The 25,699-nt window shown below is 43.6% G+C and overlaps 1 long non-coding RNA gene across 2 annotated transcripts; it reads left to right on the plus strand.

The window, feature by feature from the left end:
* Positions 1-2,516: 2,516 nt before the first annotated feature.
* Positions 2,517-23,529, plus strand: LOC140684886 (uncharacterized). Of its 2 annotated transcripts, none has more exons than XR_012057825.1 (3): positions 2,517-2,605; positions 6,155-6,306; positions 21,725-23,529. It is a non-coding gene; the product is annotated as an uncharacterized lncRNA (long non-coding RNA). The 2 variants fall into 2 exon arrangements; XR_012057826.1 differs by lacking the exon at positions 21,725-23,529 and adding an exon at positions 10,035-12,483.
* The last annotated feature ends 2,170 nt before the right edge of the window (positions 23,530-25,699 follow it).

Genomic DNA, 25,699 nt, shown 5'->3' on the forward strand with positions numbered 1-25,699 from the left:
AATACTTGCCTTGTGGTTTGTGCTGGATTCTTGTCCTGGGACTTGCTTAAAAACTTGGGGGGCTACACCCTGGAGATGGAGCATTTGAGTGGAGCATGCAAAGAAAAAAAAAAAAAAAGTTAAATTTCTCTAGAGATTAATTTGACCTGGAAACAGCCAGATCACAGACAATGGTCTTCTAAATGCCATTTTTTTGGTGTCTGTTGGTCAGGAGAGGCTGGAAATTTGGCAGCAGCACTGAGCCATGCAATGGGATTAGGAAGCAAATCCAACTGACTGGTCCAAAATTCCAGGATGCCATTCCCCACCATGCCTGGGATGGGCTAGGAAGCACTAATGAAAGACTGGGAATAAGAAAATTAATTTGCCATGAGTTTTTTCTGGGATTTTACTTCATCCTGGTCCTCCATCTATTTTTAGTCTACTGAGCAAAGCTTATTTCTGCCTCAGGCATTGTAATGCACTTTCTGTAGCCTGAATGAGTTCATGACACATGGTGTTGTGAGCAGCACTGGCAAGAAGAAAGCAGGTGGAAGTTTCTATAATAAATTAATTCTTAAAAAACAAAATTTTTAGTGATTGTTCATATCCTTTCTCTTCAACACCAGCCTCAGGGATGAGTTTTCAGGCCATACATCTTGCAAAGCAACAGGTAGTGATGGATGTGTAAATGCAAAGTTTAATCTTTGTGTTGTTGAGTTAGAATTCTGCTGCTCAGGTCAGAAAAAAATGAAGCTTTCTTGTGATCTATTTGTCTAGTTAGAATTCTATGAATTTTGAATAGTATATTTAAACTGCTTTATTTTAAACTTAGTAAGTGTAATTAATTATTTACCTTAAGCTAGAAGTATGCAGGAAATAAGCAAACAGAAATGGAGATGACATTGAGCAATGGAATGATTCACTGTGGGTTATATAACACCTTCTAATTTTTGTGGAACGTTTTTTATTGTTTCCCATTTATAGCAGATATCTGTAGTAGCTCTGACCACTAATTTCCTATTCATCACCTTTTCTCAGCTAAAATTTGGAGCTCTAATAGTGTGCATGACATTCCATTTACAAAGAATCTGGAATGCTGCAGTGCAGAAGAAGAGCTCCACTGCTACTTTCTTGATCAGATGAAAAGTAAAGTGATGTGGCCACAGACCACTCATTTATTCTTCTCTTTTTCTCCCAAATTATAAATTAACTTCACTTTCCCTGAAGGTGAGGACAGAGATTGGTTTCAGGTCTGCACTGAAAGGTTTTGAAATGAGGATGTAAATAAGGATGAAATATTTATGTAGGCAGAAAATATTCTTGGATTAAATTCCTGTGGAGCAGAGAGGTAATTCATGGGATCCTTTTTTTTTTTTTCCTTGCTGCCACCTCATGGAAACCTGGAGCATCAGCATTGGTGACTTGTTTTTGCTTTGACATGAGGCCTGTGGAGATCACCACTGTGCTGATAAGAGGACAAGAATAGCATTTTGGTCCTTGGAGAATTTGTTTCCTAAAAGCTGCCCTGGTTGTGAAGCTCTCACTTTCCCTCCTGTCCAAGCCTGGGGGACGCCAGAGGTGGCCAGGCCTGGAAAGCCACACGTCCCTGTCTGCAGGGGCACTTCCTGACCAGAAACGAGCGCTGGGACATCTCTTTCTTTCCACTACCCCTGGAGAACAACAACTTTTTGGGAGATAACTACGCCTACATGGAAAGTTCCCATTTCCTCCTCAAAACAAGAAAAAAACAATAAAGAAACCACCCCAAAACAAAAAAAAATCCCAAAAAATAAGGCTCTTGTCTCCTCTGTTGCGCGGCCGGGGCAGGTTCCCGCTTGCGCGATTCCGTGGCCCTCGCCTTGGCTGCCTGCCCAAAACTCCCGTCTGTTTTCCAGACAGGAAATATGAATCAAAATAACATGACATAAAAACAGTAATTAGCTTTTGTGTGTGAGGCTGCTAAGGCCTTAATGAGGAACAGGCTTGTAATAAAACTCTTGGCTACTCTCTCCCAAACTCACTCTGTCGCTCGCTCCCCTTTTCAGTCCATCATTTATTTTCTTGCAGGGAGAAGTGAGGAGAGAAGGAGACACTATCTGTAAATTGATCCTCCCCACCCTTGTTAAATTACCAGGGAGTCTATAAATGTTTTGACAGCTTTTTTTTTTTCCATTTGTTTTGGGTTATTTCTGTCCCACCCACAATGCTCATCTTTCCCTGTCATCCTTTGATGCCTTCCAGGGCATTTTAGGGGCTCTGGCTTGAGCAGTAGCTGAGGTTTGAATGGAAGAGGGACATCCTAGAGGTCACCTGAGGTTGGCACATGCTTCCAAGGATATTTTCTGGGTGGTGGTAGCTCCATCAAGCCACCCATGGCAGTTGTGGTGTCTCTGAGCATCTTTGTGCCTTAGAGCAGAGTGAAGGAAGTTGTGGGTCACCACGAGGCCGAGGGAGATGGGCTGGTACCAAGGGTCACTTTTGCAACCTTTAAGCAAAAAACTGTGATCTCACAAGGAAAATATTTAATTTCTGCAGGAGGAAGCTTCAGGTCACAGTAAACTCCTCTCAGACCTGGCGTAATGTGGCCTCAGAGCTGTGCTGCACATGCTGTGAGAACTCCAAGGTGAGCAGAAGTGTAAACTCCTGGGATTTTCTGCATAAACTCCTGGAATTTTCTCCATCAAGACAAGTTTGCTCTTGCAAAGAGCTGTGTCCCCTTCCCTGACAGATACATTAGTGACAAGTGACATGATGTTGTAGTTCTGCTGGAACTGAGGACCACCAAATACCCCACCGGGCTTGGCCCAAAGCATAAAGCCTACTTTGACACCGCTTTTCCTGACAAAACCATAACAAAATCCCTTTGTGTAGACCTTAATAATTTTCCTGTCCATGTCTCTGCATGTTTGTAGGCTGTCCACTGATTTTTCTGAGATGTAATTTAAAGTCCCTTTATGGTCAGTTCATTCAGAGCTGCAGATCAGTAGTGAAAGCCACAGATTGCAAAGGATTTTAGCAATGAAAGGTAAAATTTCTCTAGGATCTGTCACCATCCATGGCCATAATGCCCCGCTGGTAGCAGATCTAATGGGTTTCATCAAGTGAGAGGAGAGAGGTTGTGTCCCTGCTTCCAGAGCCTCTACCCTCATTTCCCACCTCTCTATGGGCACAGCATGGAAAAGACCGGGTAGGAGCATTTGGAGAAACAATCCACAGAAAGTCTTCTATGAAACCAGCCATGGATCCTCCTGGAAAGCTTTCTGATGGGATTTACCTCATGCCAGTGTCCTGAAAGTGCTGTTAACCAATTCCTTAACAACTCTAGGAACACCTTGACTGCTTTTGGGTATTTTTCCATTGCTTGGTGCTCTAACTCAAAGCCCAGAGGTGCTGCTGGAGTCAGGGAAAATAAATTCTGGGAGACCTCAGAACGTGCTGCAGTTTTTAACTTCAAGCACTGCTGTCCATGATAATATCAGATTAGAGGTAGCAGGAGAAAAAAAACTTTTCCCTGGCAATTTTTCAATGAAAAATGCCATCCACTTCAAATCCAGACTTCCCATCAGAGTATGTTGTTGTCAATGAAGTTTTGCTTCAGTTTTTTAAAAAAGATTTGTTTTGACTAGTTTGAAGTATTGTGTTTGGGCCTCGTTGGAGTGAAATGTCTTGATTTTCTGTCCTAAGTGTCTTTTCATAACAGAAGTGATTTAATTTTACGCTTTGAATAATGTATGCTAAAAAGAAGGTATTTTGTTCTGATTTAGTTTTATCAGACAGGCTATTTTATTTCATTCCAAATCATTTTTTTTTAAATGTGGTTGAAGAGAAAATGCAGCTTTCAAAAGTTTTTTCTCCTGATTTGGCACTAGACCAAATTTTGAATGTCAGAATTTCAAGTGGCCTTCCAGTGAAGTACAACCCATTCCATGGCATAAAGCAAGAAGAAAACCCACATAAAACAATCAAATTGATGTAGACATTTATTACTTGTGAGAGTTGTAAAAGCATCACATGGCTTTCTCATAAAAACTCATAAACCCTATTTACAGTCCCTGCATTATTATTCTAGTAACTAAAACCAGGGACTCTATGAAGTGCAGGAGTGTTCAGCAAATTCTCTCCCAACTCTGCTGGAAATACAGAAAATGCTCCCTGTTTTTAGAGCAGGGGGATCATGTTTTACATGTATTTATTTATTGTGTTTACCTCTTATACTTAGAGCTTGGCCCCTGCCCAAGAGATCAAAGTTATAATTACTTGCATTTCATGATAACAAATGCAGAAATTAATTCAGCAAAGTGCCCTCATGTTTTGGGGAAACTGGTGGTGTTTAGGTTATATATCAGCACTCAAGAAGCTTAAATGCTTTAGGAAGAAAAGCTTAACCTTGTCTACGGTGCAGCATCCAACACATAGAGCCTTGGGCAGTGTGTGGTTACAGGTGAAATTCATTTGCAATGATCATAAAGACGGTAACAGACATGAAAAAAAAATTCCACGAGGTTTTGAATCAAGTACAGAAGTACATGGGGGGGGGGGGGGTGGAAAAGATACATTCAGAAAGATTCAGTTGTTCTTCCATGTTCTGAGCTCAGTGAAATCAATGAGAAAGGGTCACTGCCAGGAGGGAGTTGGGTTGTTCCGTGAGCCAGCGCTGTTGCTATTGCAAACACATTGTCTTGGAGTGTTGTCATCCCTGGAATAAAGTGCTGGAGCTTTAGAGCAAAGCCAAAGCTTCCCTCAGAACTTCTAATGTGAAGAACCTTTGTATTGTCTGGAAAAATGACACCCCTTCCTTCTTTAGGGAAAGTCCAAGGCCTCTCCAAAGCAGGATCAGCTGGAAGTGTTTGAGGAGAAGAGAAGTGGGAAATGGGAAGGGAAGGGAAGGGAAGGGAAGGGAAGGGAAGGGAAGGGAAGGGAAGGGAAGGGAAGGGAAGGGAAGGGAAGGGAAGGGAAGGGAAGGGAAGGGAAGGGAAGGGAAGGGAAGGGAAGGGAAGGGAAGGGAAGGGAAGGGAAGGGAAGGGAAGGGAAGGGAAGGGAAGGGAAGGGAAGGGAAGGGAAGGGAAGGGAAGGGAAGGGATAAAGGAAAAGGAAAAGGAAAAGGAAAAGGAAAAGGAAAAGGAAAAGGAAAAGGAAAAGGAAAAGGAAAAGGAAAAGGAAAAGGAAAAGGAAAAGGAAGTCATGCTCCTTCTGCTGACTCCTGCTACAGAACTTGGACTTTTGGAACATCATCCTCTTGACTAAAATTTAACAGCTATTGGTTTCTTACTTTATTTTCTCTCATTTATCGTCCTTGAGAGATCCAACAAGTTCACCTAAGAGTGTCAGTGAGCTTTGCTGACCAGCAGTGGAGGATCTCTGGGGAAGCCTCTCCCTCATGGGTTTCCCACTGGTGTCTCTGCACTGGCTATATCCAGCTAGAGCAGCTTTTTATAACCTTGCCATGGTTATTTTCAACTTCAGGACCCATATATAAGCCCAAGGCTAAAAATACCTGAATCCAGCCAATTTTTCCCTAACAGATCTGGGAACCTGCATCTGTTGTCTGAGCTCAGCCAGAAACTGATTTCCAGAGTCTGAAACGAGCTCAGCCCAGTGTCTCAAACAAAGGAAATGTTGGAGGATGGCCCTGGGCAGTTTGGAGGTCCATCACCACTCTGCCACAGATGTAGTAAAGCTACACACACAGGCTCACCTCACCTGTGAATACCTCCAAAAACAGCCTTCAAAAAAACTGATAAAATTGCTTTTCTGGCTGTTAGGAAGGGTTAAAATATCCCAGCCGTGCAAAGAAAACGCTTGTTTTAAAAAAAAAACAATTAAACAAATAGCAGAGTTTCCTTCTCAGAGAGGAGATGCCCCTTGGGCTGCCAGAGGACATGTGCTGCTTGCCCATCCCCTTGGGGAAATCCAAGGATATCTGTGCCGTGTGCTCCTGGACCCTGTGCCTGCCCACAACATTCCCTGACTCGTGCACAGGCTGGGAAGACACATGGAATTAGTCTTTATGATTCAATCCTTCTGCGGTAGAGCTTGGACGTGTGCAATATATTGAAAGCCTTTGGGAGGCTATCAAAATTTAATAGGGAAAGTATGGCATTTTTAAAAAAAATTTTACTTCCAACCCTTGCTGTCAAATGATTTGTTTGCTATTTTTATAAACACGATGCAGTGCCACTGAGGAGATACAGGGACGGGAATGAACTGGGCTGGCAAAAATAGAAGGATGGATTAACTCCTCCAGTACCACTCACTGGGATTTCCAGATGTCCAAGGAAAACAACCAGGTCTGCCTGGCAGTGCAAAACTGCCTTTCCCTGTGAGGTAAGAGCAGTGGCTGCGTTGCTTTGTATCTCAGATACCCTGGTTACTAAGTTTGGGGTTAACTGTCCATACAAATAATATTTTGAGTGTAATTTTTCTGCTGGTTTGGCTCTGATCTTGCTCTGCTCTTCTTGGAAATAACACTGGATGTTGAGACTTTTCCCTGCTATAGCATTTGTACCTCTCCTCCACATTCTTAACCTCCTCTTTGGCTTGTTGCTCTTGGAATTACGTATCCAAGTTTTCAATCTCTCCTGATTCTCCCAGGATTTTTAAGATCAGATATTTAATATTCTTCATCATTCATTTGCCAAGGTCTTGGGGCTTTGTGCCTTCCTCTTCCTCCATGTGCTTCCTATCTAAAGGCCTGGTCAGGTAGGCTCCTCTGGCTCTGGATAAATATCCCAATCTGCACTTTTAACAGTTGTTCATCAAATCCAATTTGTTATTTTCAAGCAAGCCCATCTGAGGTCTTGCCCACCTGCCACACAATAAAATTCACCTCTTTTTACCTCCTCTCCCTCAGGGTCCCATTTCTACCTCTCTTTGCATCTCCTCTGTCAGCATCTGCCACCTTGAAGCTGTCTTTTAAGCAGCTCTGATTTCAGAATTCTTATTCTACCTTTTAGATCTTCTGCATCAAGCATCTGGCAGGGACAATGTGCAAGCCAGGATTTTATTTCACGCTGAGATATCCAGAAATCCACCCCCTCACTACTTTAGGAATTTTTTTCCTTTGAAAAAGCACAAGTCCTCCTTTCCTCTCTCTTGACAGCTTCTCTTTTATGCTTGGGACAAGTGGTATCCCTCAACTAAACACTCAGCACTTCCTCCTTTTCCCTCTTAGTCCATTCAGCTCCTAAGGAATTTGCTACACACTTCCTTTTGGAGGTCCAAAAGCTACACAACACTAATGTAGCGTTGAGCTCGTCATGGGTTGGCAGCAGTGAAATGCCTCTCAGTGTTCCTTGGGTTTCACTGGCTGCTTCAGCACCACCTGCTCCCCAACCCGCCCCTCTCAGACACCACGATTTATTTTTGTACTAATGGCAAAATACACTGAAAAATAAATGGTGTGTTCTTCGTCTTCAGTGATTTCCTTGAAGAGATGGCCCTGGAAGAGAGCTCTGAGTGGATCTTTACCTATGAATCACTGCAAAGAGTCCCAGTGTGGAAAGAGGGGGAGCGAGGGTGTGTTGTACAGAAACCTTGCCACTTGCATCTGCCTTTGATTCAAGGAAAGGGCAAAAAGAAGCAATATCCCTTTACACAGACAGGAGACAGTTCCAAACCATGTTACATTTCGTACAATAATGGTTTTGAAAGATGATTCATTCGAGCTTGTCAAATTAGCCGTTACATTTGCATAGCTCCTGCGGGAGCCATTTCAGCGAGCACCGAAACCTAAAAATCATCTCACACACATGGAAAGAGACCGAAATTCCTTTTATCCTTAGTGCTTCTTCTCCCATCAGAGAGGCAAAGGGACAGACAGTGAAACACGTCTCCCAAGCATCTTCCTTGGAGCGCACCGGAGACTGGAAAACATTTTGGCAAAGTCCATTCCATGTCACATGTGTGTAATTAAAAAGCAGCTTTCCGATGAGGAAGAAGTTTGGTGAGGGCACAGGCGCTGAATGCCTGATCTCTCCAACGCTTGTCCAATATTCCTGATGCATCCAAGCCATTGCATCCATTCCTGGCACCGAGGCTCCAGGATCTGCAGTCAGGCTCCACACTCTGGAGGGAACCACAGCTCTCTGCCAAGGCTGATGTTGAAGTGTTTGGGGCTTTCTAAAGCCAGACTTCTCTGTAATCCTGTGTTCCTGTTAACCTCTTCACTCAAGCAACCTTGGAATGATGAGAAGGTTGTTCCTAAGAAAGATGACAAGCTGATGAGGATTGGGCCACAGGAAAAGCAGACTTGAAGGGGAAGAGGAGAGTGTTTAACGGAGTTCTTTCACTCAAATCTGGACATTAACACATAGTTCCAAATCAGTCAGTCCTTTGCACAAATGCCTGAGTTTATGCCTCAGAAAGATAATTTTGGCATCATTGCTGCACCCGCTGTGGAGTGAAGATCCCAAGGAGCACTCACCACTTTGCATTGAGTTTCCTGGGATGAGATGGGCTGGATCTGATGCCCTCAGTCATCTGAGTTCAGCTCTGCTAGAACTCAGCTCTGAGGTAGATGAGATGCTTGGCATGAAAGCTCTGCCCCTTGCTATCTGCATGTCCTGCCACACGAGACTTATCTCTGAAGTCCATGTTCCAAACCTGTTTCAATTATCTTCATTTCCCCTCTCACAGCAACCTGAGTCTCAGTACAAGCAGCAGGCAGAAGAAACAGAATTTTTTCATCATGTCTTGGCATCTGTCTCTCTTTCTCTCTTGTTCCAGTCTCAGTTCTTGTAGCTGGGTTGGGTTTGGGTTTTTTTTTCCCTTCCCCTTCTTTTTTTCATTTCAACCATGACTTGAAAAGATTAAAGCCTGACGTTACTACTTAGGAAAAGGGCCCTCTGCCAGCAGGGTGTCCTGCAGGATGCAGATGGGGAGGAGCAGTGTGAGTCTGAAGGGTGTTGAAACAACAGCATTAACATGTGGGGATTGCACTGCACTCAAAATTTTTCCTGAAAATACCGGGGGCTGGATTCTCTCTCCCTCACTCCTGTTGGATAATACTTTTGTCCATGACTAAACCTCAGAAGGAAAACTCGCAGAGCAAGGCAGCACGTGGAGGCTGCCAGGCTGTTGAATTTTGTAACTTTCTTATTGAATGAAAATCTTGGTCCGTTTGAGACCTTTCATAATGCACGTTCATATTTATGTAACATGTCACTCATTTTTATGCCTTTTTAGTGCAGCTGCTTTGCTTAACCTAACACAGAACAAGGTTTGACTGGTTTATGGTAGGAAATCACAAGGAAAATGGGCTCTGGAAGGGAGGAACCTGTTCTGGTGGAGCAGAACTGAAGGAGACTGAGCTGCCCCAACCACTCAGCCAAGGCAGTGATCCACCCTTGTCACATCCCTACCAAGGACTCGTGTGACCACTGCTTGAAAAAGCTTTTTGGAGGAGCTCTGGCAAGTTCAGTTCGTGCTGTCTGAGATCTCAGTGACCCTTCCAGCATCCCTCATCTCTCTGCCAAGGCTTGCTCTCCCAGCAGCAAGTGCAGCCGGCGTTTCAGCCCTGGAAGCTGTTGACTCCAGGGCGGTGCCTCTGGGTTAGTCCTTGGTGCAGAGTGGTTGTGATTAACCCTCTTCAGTTGTATCAGGGAGGGTCAAGTGTGGGCTGTCATGCATCTCAGCTCTCTTTCTGACATTCCATGGCTTGTACTTGCTGGTGTTTAGGGGCTGTCTGGCTCCTCCATGTAATTCCTACAGATCTGTTGCCATCATGATGGGCTGCACTACTGAGCAGCTCCGGCTGCAAGAGCCAGGAAGCAAAACTGATTTAATTTACACAGAAACCTCTCTTGCTCTTATCCACCTCTATCTGCTTAAGGAAAAGGGGGTTTTTCCTTCAGGTTTTCCTCTGACCCCCTCTGGTTCTGCCTTAGCAGTGGAGGGTCTCTCATCTGCCCCAGAAAATTGTGTGGAGCAGTGCAGAAGAGCTGGTGGACAGTGGCAGGGTTTTGGGGAGATGCTGCAACTGCCCAGTCATTTCCACATTTCCCCCCTTTACATTCACATGTAATATTTAATTTACATCTCTCCCTCTACCACAGGTCTTCATTTTAGATACAGATCTTTAATGAAGATGATTTTCTAGAAAGAAAAAAATGCATGTGCGTGTGCTCACTGCCTGTGAGAGGGGAGAAGACTCTTCAGCACGAGTGAGAAAAACATTTTTTTTTTTGTAATTTGCTATAAAATTAGTCAAAACCACTGACGACTCCCAGTGGCATAGGGGTTTATTGCAGAGTTTATGCTCACCTGGCCCTGCTGCAGGTCTGGTTTTCATGTTTTATGCAGCTCTGCATCCACCACAGTCCTCACCAAACATCCCCTCTGCCCACCAGAGGAGTCATCAGCCTAATTCATGTAGTCACACTATTTAGACCTTGAGCAAGTTTTCTCAGCTATGGTTATGTACAAGGTATAAATATTTTCCTTGTGAAGCACAAACACCCTGCACCCTTCTGCTTAGGCACCCTCTCGAGGAGCTCACATGAGAGCTCTTAATCAGCACCATATTTTGAGGACTTTCTCTTTTATTTATTTTTTTTATTTCATCTCCCTTTCTTTTTTCTTTTTTTTTTCTCAGAAAAACAAGTGGCCTCTGCTCCATACTCACAATTTTATTTTCATGTTGCTGTTGACACACACTATCCTGACCAGTCAGGTTGTATTAACTTCCCTGATTGGCACCATGAGTAAAGTTACAGCTCGTGTTTCATTTCCAGCCTCCTGCTCAGAATTCCAGCTCCTTCATGGGGCAGATACAACCAGAGGAACTTGGTGGACTGTGTTTGCTTAGTGAAGACGAGGCTGCTTGACTTACCTGACACTTATTCTTTTGGTTTTCCTTCCTTTCCCTCAAAAAGTTGGGATTACAGATCACCTGGCCTGAGGGAGGAAAAAGCTAAATAATAACAACAGAAAACTTCATTTTCAGATGAGCTTTTCTGAATTTGAAAGAAAATAGGCATTGCAGCATCTGTGGGTTTCCTCAGACCCTGGAGACTGCAGTGACCTTTGAGATGGATTGTGGCCCATCAGAAGCTAAATATGCTGCCTTTGGTTAGCTCAGCATGAATTATGACTCTGGAATGCTGAGGTCCATGTTCCTGATATATTTAGGTATAACCAATGGTTGTAACATAAAATTAAATCTACAGATTGCTGGCTGGCAAAATGAAGGCTGAGAACTGCTGCAGGCCACAGGGTAATGGAGTTACAGTCAGAACCTGGTCGCTCACTTGCCCACAGCTACAAAATCTGCAATTTTTGGGACCATTTTCTCCAAATGCTTCCTCACTTCCCAGTAGATCTGCACAGATTTGAAATAGCACAGCCCAAAGCCCAGCAGGGACATGGGGCCAAGACCAGGGTGCTCCAAGTCCAGTCCAACCTGGCCTTGGACACTTGCAGAGATGGGGCAGCCACAGCTCCTCTGGGCACCCTGTGCAGGGCCTCACAGGGCAGAATTTCTCCCAATTTCTCCCAAATATCCCATCTAAACCTGCTCTCTTTCAGTTAACCCCATTCTCCCTTGTCCTGTCACTACACACCCTTTGAAAAAAATCTCCCCATCTTTTTCTTAGGCTCCCTGGATCTGAGCTTGATTACAGTTTCTGAGGGTCTTTCTGATGGTTTCTGGATCTAAGGTTGATTATTATTTCAAAAATCTGTTTCATGCTCGTGCCCAACATCTGCTAGGACTGAGCTCTACTTGGAATACATTATTTTCCTTGGATTTGGGAAGGTGCTAAAGTTTCCCTGAGCAGTTGTGACTGCCGTACCTTCCCAAGGAGCAGCAATTCTGGCCTTTAATCTTGGCAATGAATGTTCTTCCCCACACTCCTGTTCAGAAGTGTGCACGTGAGTGATTTAGTGCTTCATGTCAGTAAATCAGGATGTTGATCTTAACTATGTTTTCCCTCTCCCAAGGCATGTTAGGAGCCTCAGACAGGACTGCAGACACCCTCGTGTTAGGCAGAGTAAAAATACAGGCTTAAAAATTGGTCTTTAGCTTCCAGTTTTATAATTCTGATGAATTTGTTGTTGAGTCGCCTCCAACATCCTCAGGTGTCATTAAAAATCTCCAAACAGCTACAGCTGGGAATCTTTGTCTCACTTTGCCAGAAGTCTTCATATAGAAAAAATAAGGAAAATACCACGTATGACACAAAGAAATATCCTCCTGGAGCCATTCATTTCTCAGCAGGGGGAAAGAGGAGAAAAACACACCCAAGCTGAGTTTATCTTTCTTCCATGCACGGGAAGATCTTTGATTGTGGCAAAACAAATTCACCAGGCTCAGTTCTAGCCTTTGCCAGAATAAAACCAGATTTTGGTGCCTGGGCAGCAGAACGACAGGAACTGGGGCAGAATTTCTTGTCACAAGCAGAGCTGTGTGAGCCTGTTTGCTCTGGCAAAATGCCCTTTTATTTATTTGAACTTGCAGCCGCTTTTCGCTGCGCGGGGCCATCCCCTGGAGAGTCTCCTTCAGAGGAAATCTGTCCAAACTTTGATGAAAACTGTCGTGTTACCTCCCTCTCCTAATTCACCCTGGGTATATGGGCCAGAAGAAAAATGCAGCCACCCACCAAAACGGTGAGAAGAAATTCACCCGCCTAAAATAAAACTATTCAGCGATTTCTTGTTTCACACCCCACATCTCTCTGGGTTGCCCCACAAGCCAGGCAGCAGTAAAACCATTTACCAGCAAGCAGGGCTGGGGCCACCTAATCAACCATTTTTAGAGTCATTTGGGCTTCCAGTTCGGCTGGAAAATAAGTTCCCAACAAATTCATTAAGTATTGTTACCAGACAGAAGCCATAAATAAGTGCTTGCTGCCGTGGACATCTGCTGCTGAAGGTCACTGAAAAAATAACTATTTCAGGAAAATGTTTAAATTCTTATTGGTAATACCTCTAACCAAAGCCAAGCCAGTAGGGAGATCATATGTTGGTTAGTGGGTGGCCTTAATGATTTTACCATAAAAGTAATTCCAAAAATACACATATCAGGCGCTGTAGTTAATTCTGCAGCTTGATTTGACAAATATGAACCAAAATATACCCAGCAACCAGGCAGGAGGATTCAAAACTGCTAAAACTGCCTTGCCACAAATGCCAGTGTGGTGCCTTTGTTTGAAATCAAGGGAAAAAGTTGGAATTTTATGCCATTCCCAATATTCTCTCTTCTCAGGGTGAAAGCCAAGGAGACTTTAGGTCTCTCAGGTATTTCCTGAAGTTCCTTCCCCCTTGGAAAAAGCCCCCCCTTATTGCAGGGATGATATTGGGATGGAGAGATGGACACTTTCCACGGGACCAGGTTGCTCTAAACCCATCCTTTGATCTTTTACTGTTCCCAAATTTCTTTCTCTTGCCGTGCTCTCGCCTCAGCCTGTCACTGGCTTGGCCTCTCACAGGAAAATTAGAAAAATTAATTAAAGACATTCATATAAGCCCCACAAACACAGTGGCTGAGCAAAGAGCCAGAACCCCATGAAATGAAAGGTTTATTTCCATTACCCAGGCACACAGTGAACCAGGGCTGCTGGGGCTGGAAGAGGTATAAAATCACTGTCATAATAAATTTGATTCCTCTGTCTGTGAAGGCTCCTCTCAAACTAATCCATGAGATTGACTTGAAATGAAAAAGTTAATCTTGAAACACACTTCATTTTCAGTGTTGTTAAGCACGGTGTGTGGTGTTCATGATTTGCAGGGCGATAAAAAGTTGCAACAAATCAGAAACAAAAATACGGGGTCAAAATCTATTCAGTGCCAGCTATTAACAGAGCATTTCCTCTCATTGCGGAGAAGTCTCTGAGGTGGAGCAGCCTTTCAAAATCAGTTTCTACCATCCTGTCCTTACGTTTTGCAGCCACAGCTCCCTGTCCCACACTGTCCCAAAGGATGGGCAGAGCCCTGGGCGCCCTGGGCCGAGGCAGCTGTCCCTCTGTAGGGTCAGCAGAGCAGCAGGACAGGGACCCCAGGGGCTGGTGGGGACCTTGGGGCACACAGTGCCATCAGCAGAGAGCAGGGCTTGAGCACAAATCCAGAAAGGATTGTTTTGCTCAGCCCCTCAGCTCCTCATTGCCGCAGGATATCGGAGCAGACGTGGCTTGGGAAAGAATTTAGAGAGATCCCCACGGGATGTATCCATCAGTGGCCGTGAATAGCAAGGACACACCAGCAGCCTCCAGATGAGGAAATCCCTGTGCTGGTACTCACCAGAAGCTGGGAGAATATTCAAGACACTGCTCTTACTTTGTCTTCTTTTTTTTTTTTCTTGTGGCATTTCCCTCAGTGCCTGTTACTGTCTGTCAGAGGAAGCAGACGTGAACCTGTGTGGCCATTCCCACCTCTTTGCACATGGCTAAATGCTTTGAGCCCTAAATGTGCTGTCCTGCTTAGTGGGAAGAGGATTTAGGGCTAGAGGCATTTAAGAATTCACCCTCCCTTCCAAAAAAATTTTTTTCCCTTCACCTTGAGGAAGCTGAAAATTCTTTGCTCTCCCCAGTGGTGTGAGTGAAACAAAAGGACCTTTATTGTGAGCACCTGCTAATTTTAGAATGAATGAAGGGGGAATGTGATGTTGCATTGGCCTCAATCCCTGGAATCAAGAAATTATAAAAATGCTTGTAGCTGTGCATCCCATGCCTCAGGAATCTGATGCTCACACTCTTCACCTCCAGTTTTGCTCCCATTCATGAGGTGACACCAGTACTTTGGTTTTCCATGTAATTCCTGACATTTTGCCATTGTTAAAGCCATGGGGATATTGCAAATACTAATTTGAAATGACCTAATGCTTAATAAGGGAGTTTGAGGGGCTATATTAGTGCATATGTGTGTATATAATATATATATATATGTATATATATATATAATTTATATAAATTTTAATTTTTATATCATTCTGTTCCTAACAGCAAGATACTTAAGGCACATCCAAGTGCACAGAGACAACACTCTCATTTTTCTCCTGAGATACATTTTACTGTCATTTGTGTAACGTTTCTTTTCAGTTTGTTAATCAATTATACTTCGGGCTTCATCAGAGGGGTCCAAAGTGTAACAGCAGCCACTGTTGTTGCAAGGGAAGGAACAAATTGATTGATGGTGGGTAATCAAAGTAATATAGAGACTTGGCATAGGCAATATTTACTTTACATCTGTCACTGAAGATATTTTACTGCCAATCAGTGCCTTCAGAAGGCTGGCTGGAACAATAGAGGTCTTTCTACTTAATTCCTCCTATTGACTGGGGCTTACACTGACAAAGTTCACTTGCTATGTAATCCTCAAGGCATGCACTGGCTGCTGCAGCCAAGTTTTGAGATATATATCCCCCTGTGTCAATGAATTGGAAAAAAGCAGCTCTTTGGAGCCAAAGCATTGAAGGTGGTCCCTGAAACATGGCCCATGACAGTGTTCAATTGGCGTTGTTGGCTTTGGAGGTGTCAAAGTGATAGGAGAGCTTACAGGAACACTCCCTGCAGCTGCTGGAGATGTGAAAGGCCTTTGATGGTTCACTGGTGACCACTGTTTGCAGGTCAAGTCTGGCCAGGAAGATCCTCTGCAATAACAAGTGAGGGGCGGTGGTGGGAAGCGGGAGGAGGGGAAATTTTTCTCCATTTCTCCCTGGGTTTTGTTTTTTTTTTTTATCCTTTCCTTTTTCTGTTCTGTCAGTCCTGCTTGCTGCAGAGATTGGTGTTTACAAGATGAGTCAGAGCAGCCACAGACCAGGGCTGGAGTGGGGGAGCAAAGAATCTGGGAAAAACACCTTGTGCCAATTTTTGGGCCCCAGGGTGGCTTGGATGCCCAGCACCAAGAGCAGAGGGGTGATGGCCACAGCCCTGTCACCTCAGGGGCTGGATGGGGACACAAAGCTGCTTTCACCCTTCCTGGTTAAGGTGAGGAGCTGGTGAGAACAGGAAATGTCCCTGTCAGCTGGAAGTCATTGGTACCTACAGCACATTCCACTTCCAGGCACCAACTCCCCTGACCCTGACCTAGACCCGTCAGACCAGGGGAATGGCTTTAAGCTGAGGGAGGGCGGATTTAGATGGGACCTTGGGAAGAAATCCTTCCCCATGAGGCTGGGGAGGCCCTTGCAGATGTTTCCCAGAGCAGCTGTAGCTGTCCCTGGATCCCTGGAAGCGTCCAAGGCCAGGTTGGACAGGTCTTGGAGCAGCCTGGGATAGTGGAAGCTGTCCCATTACAGGGGGTGGAACTGAAAACCACCTTTTCCTCTCTTTTATTCACAGATCTCCTGGACATCCACCCACAAGAATTTAGTGCACATCTTGTCTGTAGCTGGTGCTGACTCGGTTCCCAGTTTCCCAGTGCTCTTGTCACTTTGTTCCTGTTGTAGTTCATCTTCTGGGTTAAACACCTTTGGCTCACAGGCTTTACAGCTCCTTCTCTCTCACAGCAAACCAGATCTCTGCCCTCCTTAAGGCACACTCTGAAGTTATAACCCACTTCTGCTGAGGGCTTATCAGCCAGATTGCAATGTTTTAATGACTCTCAAATTCAGTGAAAGAAGCCACATCATTTTCATACTTTAAAGACCAAAGAGGGTCTAGACCTTGTTGTCCTAAAGGTTGTTCCTGTTGACAGTCTTCTGTCTCACAAATGGCAATTTTCCTGCATGCACTATTTTGACTCCCAAATATCCTCAACAGAGTTCAAAGTGAAGCACCAGTGGGGTTTCCTGGGTTTCAAGACCCTCTGCTCCAAATAGATTCTCTTTTTATTTATTATTATTATTTTTAAAGGGTGGTGGGGAAGAAAAGGGGAACAAAAAAATCCTGGATGTCTTCCAAAATAGCTAGCTAACTTCCAAGACATGTCTGTCAGTAGGCTCACTCTGGAATTTCCTCTGCAGTTACTGGAGGGTTCAATTTTTCCATAAAACCTGGTATTATGTAAGGGGCACTGACAAATGTTTCCAGTTGGACCCTGGGATTGCAGATGCATTTGACAAGAGATAACAACCCAGGCTCCCAAACCACTGCAGTCACCCTGGAGCCAGAGCACACTTGCAGCTCTTCTACTTCTCCATGGATCAAAAAGAACCAGAATTAAGGGTCTGAGATTTAACCAGATTATAGTGGAGATAAAAAGAATTCAATCAGATTTAAGTACGTAAATGACAACACAGTGACAGGGCAGGGTTATCACAGCACCTGGAGCCTTGGAGCACATTCAGGATTGTTCTGAAACGTCCCCAAATCTTGCATGTCTGTGTTGATGGGGGATTTCAGCGTCAGCACATTTTTCAGGGAGGGCTTGGAATGGCAGAGGGTGTTTCAAGGTCGAGCAATGCACAGCGTGGGAAAGGCTGACTTTGTGATACGTCTGGCCACGGCCACTGCAGTCACACTGACCTCCCCAGGAGCCAAATCCAGCTTGTAATTAGGCAGGGCAAAGTAAAAGGAAGCTGGTGTCTGTTCTGCAGCTCAGAAGCAGCCTGGTGTGCAATCAAATGTGAGTATATGTAGGAACACTCCTTCTGTAAAAAAAACACTCATCTGTGAGCATCAAAAATGGAAAAAAATGGAGTTATATGGGGTGACTACAAAGATTAGGGATAGCTGTCCATGTTTTATTGCTCACATTCTGGAATAGCAATAGATTTAGCTGAAAGGATTGAGCTGAAGATCATTTTTGTTACAGACAGGGACACAAACACACATTATTGCATTACTTTGCAGCTGTTGATGCCTTTATGTAGCTCAAGATGGGTTTTTTAATGTGCAGTGACACTTTGGTGTTTCATAGATGTCTCATTTCCAGAGTGTGTTTGTCACCTGCCACTTCTACGTCCTGTCACAAACCCTACTGACCCTTCAAACCACTCTTGGACTCTGTCTCCTCTTATGCCTGGGACCATCATGGAATCACAAAATGGTTTGGATTGGAAGAGACTTTTATAGGTGACTGAGTCCAGCCAATGAGCAGGAACGTCTTGCATTACATGAGGTTGCTCAAATCCCCATCCAGTTCTGGAATTTTCCAGGATGGGTGCTCCATCCATTCTCAGGGCAACCTACACTAGTGTTTCACCACCCTCATTGTAAAAACTTCATCATCACCCTCAAGGGTGCTCCATCATTAGGCTGGGGCTGCCAGGATCACCCCTGAAAGTGAGCAAAATGTGCTTTAATCTGCAAATCTATCTGAGCTCCCTGCAGTACCCTCCAGCAAGGAAATGGGCTAGAAAGGGAGTATTTTGCCATGAGACCTTTCCATGATTCGGTGGAGATCAGGGCTCCAGCATTTCCAGCGAGTCTGAGGGGAGGAAAGGGTGAAGGGCGCTGCCTTGCTGATAGGTAAAAGGTAAAAGTTCACAAGTCCACACGCACAGATGCCGAATATTTCATGAACTTGGAGGGATACGGTTTCAGATCATGCTGCTGGAATGCAGCCCTGGCTGCAAAGGCTCAGAGCAGAAGGGATGAGGGGGTGACAGAGCCAGGGTTGCACTCGAGCTCTTTGCACCCTCAGGAGAAAAAAGGGATTGCTGGAGTGGGATGGTGATATCCTGGTGGATTCTCCCAATGGAGGGGAAGGGGAGTGCAGGGAAACGTTGCTGGCTGTCTTTGCAACAGCAAAGTTCTGGTGGTTTTATTGATCCCTCAGGGAGCAGATTTGAGCCTTTCCTGTCTGAATCTACCTGGAATCCATGCCCAAATACCTGGGCTTTGTAGGTTGCTCAACCAGCTGAATCTAGTTAAAAATCAATGGCCGTTTCTTCCCTCTGAATAAATAATTGTAATTCATGTGGTCATAAACTATTTTTTTTTCCCCCTAAGAAAGCTCCCCTTGATATCCAGCCACTGGTTGTCAAACAGAGGCTTGTTTCCTTTCCTGTTAATAAGTCCCGTCTCTTTTTTTCCTGAACCAGGCTTTTTGGGGCATTACATCACCATGCATGAAGTTGTGTCAAGGCTGGATGGAGATAATTCACATCCTGTCAGGTCTGACATAAGAGAGTGGGCGACCTTCCAGCAGGGTAAAATATGAAAGGGAAAGTAAAATGGATTTATTCTAGTGTAAATGAGGGCTAGGGAATACCTGACAGATGGATCTGGGAGGTGATTGAGGAAGAAGGTTACATGTTTAATTCTGTTCACTTTTTGTTCCCTTTCACCTCTACTGATTATGCCTTAAAAGCTTTGTGTCATGGCCAATTGTCATCTAAATACCTACAGGGAGTCACAACTCACATTATTGCTCCTTGGACAGTGAATGTATATGGGTACTGTTCTGCCACTTCATTGCAAAATGGGAAGACAAGGTAAAAAACTGACCTAAAAAATGATCAGAGCCAAAAGTTGTGACCCATAAACGACAAAATTAAAATGTTCAGTCATAACTGTAAAATCACGGAATGGTTGGGGTGGGAAGGGACGTTAAAACCCATCCAGTCCCACCCCTTCCATGGCAGGGACACCTTCCACCATCCCAGGCTGCTCCAAGCCCTGTCCAGCCTGGCCTTGGGCACTGCCAGGGACCCAGGGGCAGCCACAGCTGCTCTGGGCACCTGTGCCAGGCCTGCCCACCCTCACAGGGAGGAATTCCTTCCCAAGATCCCATCTAAATCGACCTTTGATCAATTTGAAGTCATTTCCCCATTTCCTATCACTCCAGGCCCTCGTCAAAAGTTCATGTCCTTCCCTTTTCCAGAAGAATTATCCAACATTTCCTTCGAGTTTTGCAGCCACTGTGTCACCCTCATTATCTGGAGACTTTTACAATTTTTAATTTGAGCCTTTCTTGCTGCAGTGCAATCCCACTTTTTTCTTGTCCCCGCCACTTCATTCTCCATGGATGCAGTTTTTAGGTTTTCAGACCTAAAACATTGCTAGTATGGAAAACCTAAAGCCTAATTATAGTCCCATTTTAATTAATGAACACCTACTATGAATTTAACTAGATTCAGGATGAAGCCAAAGCCTGAAACCTGCTCATACTCCACAGTTACCAGAAACAGGCAATCAGAAACAGGAATTTCAGATTCTGTTGCCCATGTTTGTCCCTCAGGGCTCTGCTTTGCAATTAAAATAAGGAAGAACTGAAAAATCGCACTTTATAAAAGTGACCATAACTTTGCATCAGGTCACTTTGAATTACAAGCTGTGATGATTTGGAATAAACCACTTTTCTGCAGTTATTAACTGATATTCAAGGAGTGGGATCTCTGCTCTGATCTGCCCTGAGATCTCCTCTGTAACAGTGTAAAATAAGTTAAAATTTCAGCATTTGGGAAGATTTACTCTGGCTTTATGGTAAGTAAAGGAGAAGCATCATTGCACATGAACCTCAACTCAAAATAAATTTACTAAGTGCTTTAATACTTCACATTTGGCCTCAAATTACTACTGTGTGACAAGATTTGAGGGCATGTGAAACAGGAGCAGCTTTAAAATGAAAAATCTTGCAAGTTATTTCTATTTCATGTTACTACAAACTTTTCAGAGTCCTCCACATCCTCTTGGGTTCTGATTTTTAATGAAGCCATCATAAACCCACAGCAAATTTAGCTCAAGGAATTCCAATAAAGCCTTTAGGAAAAAAAAAACCTTCCAACATACTATATCTGAAATGACAAGTGTGTTATTACAATCAAATGCAGACTGACTAATGTTTATTTGGGGTTAGGGAAAAATGGATTTTAATTCATGACAGCTGATTTTTATACATTTTTTTTTTAAGAATAAGAATTATTTACCTGTCTGAACCAAATTATGTTGTTTGAACTTGAACATTTAAGGATGAAAATGCGACTGAGAAAGGTTATCCACCCATTTTAACATAAAAAGCAGTTAAACAAAGAGCCGTGTATTTAAAAGTGAAAACAAGACTGTCATTATTGCTTGTGGAGAAATGTGCAAAATTAAGTAAAGGCAGCGGAAACGTGGTTTTTGCATGTGCAGCAAATAGAGATATTTCATTGTGGAACTTTTCACTACCTCATTTCAGGCACTTTATTGCTCCTCCAATTTCATTTTCTGTGTAATTTGACAAAATTACAAGTTCCTTCCCGCCCAAGGATGGCTTTGCTTTCAAACTGTAAATGTGTAATTTCAAGCTCCAGCTTCATAATGCACCTTTAAAACAAATTGAAGCCAGATTGCCACAGCCAAGGAGTCCTGCTGGAAATGAATAAAGGTTTCTTGCAGAAGGGTTTGTGTCTGTTCTTGTACCAAAAAACAAGTGGGCTCCACATCTGATGGCTTTGCTGTTGACCACCACAGAGCCTCACTCTGTCACTCATTAATGTGTCTATAAAAAAGCCTTTTTATTGTGATTAAGCTTTCACACCTACATCCTGACACAGAAAGCATAATTTTTTCACAAATGGTATAGAAAATATCCACTTTCCTTGTTCTGTCTATTCAGTGATGCTCAGCTGAGCCATTGGAAAATATTCCTAGAAGTACTGTTGGCAGAAAATGCTGATTTTCTCACTAAAATAAATGTACTGGAAACACTAATGAGTGGGGGAAAAGCTTTTCCAAGAAATATCCATGTTGTAGGATGCAGGACCATCATCTTCTTGCAGTGGTGATGATTAATATTTGTTTCCAAGCCTGCTCTCAGAGGTGAGTCCCAGTCTTGTTCTCCAAACTGGGATTTGGGGAACCACGAGTAATTTGTGACCACAATTAATGTTGCAGGTGCTGTTTCCATCATCAATATTGTTCCTATAATTTAAATAAAATTGCAGGATATTCTGGGATGGAAAGGACCCACATGGATCATCAAATCCAAGTCCTGGCCCTGCACAGCCCCATCTCCAAGAGCCACACCCTGTGCCCAAGAGCACCGTCCAAACACTTCTCTCCCCCCCAAAAAAGAGAAAATACTTGTTTTAATCAGGTAAAATGCAGTCTTTGCTGGTTTTCTCTGCTTGGGAATGTGCTCAGCTCTGCTCTGAGTGGTTGGGCTGAATCCCTGACCTCTGGATGCACACAGGGTGGTCTGACAGCCACCACAGCACTCAGGGACCTTCTCCTGACTCTTTCTTCCCTATTTCAGCACCTCTCTTTTGGGTCTCAAAGGATGTGATAGAGTGGGAAGCAGGGCCTGGGAGTTCATGGAAGGGTTTTCCCCTTGTCCCCAGATGCTTTTTTCAATTAAATAATCTGTAGGCTCAGAAACTGCTGGTGGATTTACATACCATTAAATATCCCTGGGTGTGGGTAATTGAAAAATGTGAGGAGTGAAGCATAAATCTGTTAAAAAACCCTCAACAGAACCCACTTTGGAGATTATTATTTAAGTCAAGGATATTAAAAACTATGCTGAGGTTATTGGCTAATCCACCAGCATCCTGCCACTGGGATTTCCTACAATTCTCCAACAGATAAAAAATAAGGTGATCCCAACTGGCCTCCAGCTCCCTTTTGTCAAAGGGAAGCCTGTTTTAATTACAGGAGACAGACAAAAGAAAGATTTGGTTTAATTTAGCAGAAGACCAGCACAGCATTGATATCCTGGGGGAATTTTTTGGTTTTAGACATTTGTAAAAAATTCAAATTTGTGGTAATGGCACTTATTTATACCTTTCTTCCCTCCCCCAATATAACTGTAAAAGCTTCAAACCTGGATTTTACACCCTCAGAAGTGGATCTAAAACAGGTTCATAGGTCAGTCTGCAAGATTTGAGGTGATGTTTTGAACTTTGAACAAGTTACAAATACTTCCTTGAACAGCAAATGCAATAAATATCTCAGCAGAAGAAATTTCTTTGACTTCTTTCCCTGGATGAAATCCAGGGAAGAAAGTGGGGCCAGAGCCGTTACATGATGAGGAGGAATTTGAAAAGTCAGCTTTAGGAACCTCAGCAGAAAGCTCATTTCAGTCTTCGTGTGAGTTTTTGATGAACATTTAAGGTGTCTTGAACCATTTTACTCATCCCTGTTAAATTGGGGTTGCATCTGTTAAGTCTGTCAGCCAGGAGCCGCCGTAAATGTGAAAAGCAGAAAAGCCTCTGCTGAAGCTTTGAAACCAGCCCTTATTTATCATTTTGGGTGGAATTGAGAGCTTGTTTTCCTTCTGTCTGGAAATGTCACCTTCAAGATCTTCTAAATCCTCCATCCTTCACAATTTGGGTTTGCGTTTGATTGGAAATTCGTCTCCAAACTCGGCAGGGTGGGCTGGGATCCCCAACTTCCATGACAGACAGTCCTTTTAGAGTAAATACATTTTTATGCTACATTTACGAACAGTGAATGATGGAGGGGGAGTGACACATTTTCCTTGATGTATTTTGTCACCCAGAGCTGTTCAAATTCTGGGCAGTCAAATTAGTTTAGGCCTGCAGAAAGTGAGTGATGTGCCCTTTTCTCTGAGGTAAAGAGATATTTGTAGTGGCATGAAGCGAGCTGGGAACATTTCTTGTAAGATTGCCCAAAGGAAATAGCACCGTGAACAACTGGCTTCTTGTAGGGAAGACTATATTAAAAGGGAAAAAAAAAAAAAAAACCCAAACAACATAGTTTAAAACTATATTTATTAAAAAAAAAAAAGGGGGGGAAAAGATGACATATTTCAGGTCTTGCTGAAATGCCTGAAAAGTTTCCCTGTGACACCAAATGATCTAAGTCATGTCTCCAAAGAGTAGCTCATCATTTCTCAGACAACAGCAGGAATTTGTGGCTGACCTCCTGAGGGAAATGGTCAACTTTCTCCATCTTTCCTCTCCATGCTAATGTTTGCCTTTAATTTATGTTGGTCAGTTGAAAATGGAAAGTTCAGCACCAAAGCTGAACTAAAGAGGGGGAAAAAAACACAGCCTAAGAAAGGACTTGTTTTGTGGGATGTTTTCCCCAGCACTCTGGTTTCACCCAGGCTGTTTCCGTGTGTTTTCCAGCCCGTTTCTCACCCCGGTGCTGCACAATCCCAGTGCCCTCCCCAGATGGAGAAATGAAAGGCTGCAGTAATTGAGGTCAGTTCTCGTTCCTGCTGACTGTTTGCAAAGGGTTTTTTACAAGCTGTCAGGCCACCTCCATCTGGTAAAGAAGCTCCACATCTCTCCCAACCAGGGAAGGGTGTTTTCTTTCAAAATATTGTGGAGGGAACGTGTTGCTTCAGGGAAGATACAGGGAATTTTCAGTGAATGCCAGGAGCCTGGACTCCATGATGGCCATTGATATCTCAGCCTCTTGTAGATCTGGAGATTTAATAGATCTGGTAGTAACTGTCCTGGAGATTTGTAGAATTTTGATTAAACACTACAACAAAGTAGCACAAGTCATGTAATTTCCTCAATTAAGGTGAAGAAAATGAGGTGCACCAAGAGGACAGCACCCAAAAATGGCACAGGAGAAAATCATGCTCCAGGACATGAGATGAAGAGGGGTAAAAAAAGCTAAATTTTGGGTTTGTTGACCCTGCTTTGGTGGGATGAGTGCAGGGTGAACTTGGCTGTGCATCTTCCTGCACCAAAGGAAGATCTGAGGGACAGCAAGGAGTTCTGAGCTACCATGATGCCTACAGAAAAGCACTGAGGTGTTCCTACTCCAGGAAGACACAGCTGCTTCTACCTTCACCAGGCTGATATTTAACACCAGAGCAGATGGACATTGATTTTGGATGGGCTAAATGTGCCCAGTCTCACAGACACCTACAAGAAACCCTTCTGCTCTGACCTCTTTGAAAGTTCCCTTAAAAAAAATAACAATCCAGGTCTCCAAAAAAAGCAGTGGGAAGCTGATTAAGCTGCAATCTACATGGCAAAGGTGATGAATATTCTGTGATGAGTGGAAGATTTTGTGTCGCTGGAAGGAGCATCACAGTGATGCTGTTTGCCTGACAACATGAGGCACAGATTTTGTCAAAGAATTTAGAAGGAGAATTTGAGATTTGTGATCTATCACAGTTTGGAACAGATCTCCATCCTGCAGATATTTATTACTTTTGCAATTCCTTTTCTATCTGTAATCTGTTTTTTGTTTATTTCTTTTTTTTTTCTGGTAAGGAGACTTTATTGACAAGTGTGAGGTTTTTATCATTTCCAACAGGCTGTTTTTGCAAAACACAGCTTCCAAAACTGGCAAAATGCAGAAATTTCGATTTTTCTTCCAGAAAAAGGTCTTTACAGCCATGGCAAATGTAAATGCCACTTAACTTGAGTTTAAAATAATATTTATGCCAAGATAATCCCTTGAATACTATTTTACCCATTTGGGAGATACCATACTATCATGAAAATATTAATTTCAGCAGGTCACACACTTTATGGTCCTAATGAACAATCCCAAATTGTGTAAACCTGAATAGCAAAGGGGTTGAGCTGTCTGTTTGTCATCTGGTGGGTTTTTTTTTCCCCTTCACCCCAGATACATCGTGGTGTCTCATGCTTTTCCACACTCAGGACATTGGAAAGAAGTCATTCCATAGTTCAGCTCCTGCCAGAATCTCTCAGGCACGAGCTCATTTCCAGAGCTTCCACCCAAAATTGCCACTACCTGACACTTCACCGGACTTCCTCCCTGATCTGGAAACTTCTGCACTTCCCTGCAGTGCACATGTGGATGAGGCACAGCTGCTGGAGGGTCACTCCCAGCAAGGGAAAAATCAGAGATGTTGGGAAGATCTCAGAGCACCAGCCAAAAACCTAACCCTACAATCACCATCAGTCCGACCATGGTGGGCTCCTTCACGGCTAAAAAGTTTCAGCTTTTTCCCATATAATCAA

The sequence above is a fragment of the Taeniopygia guttata genome, chromosome 11 (genome assembly GCF_048771995.1).
Source record: "Taeniopygia guttata chromosome 11, bTaeGut7.mat, whole genome shotgun sequence".
NCBI lineage: Eukaryota > Metazoa > Chordata > Aves > Passeriformes > Estrildidae > Taeniopygia > Taeniopygia guttata.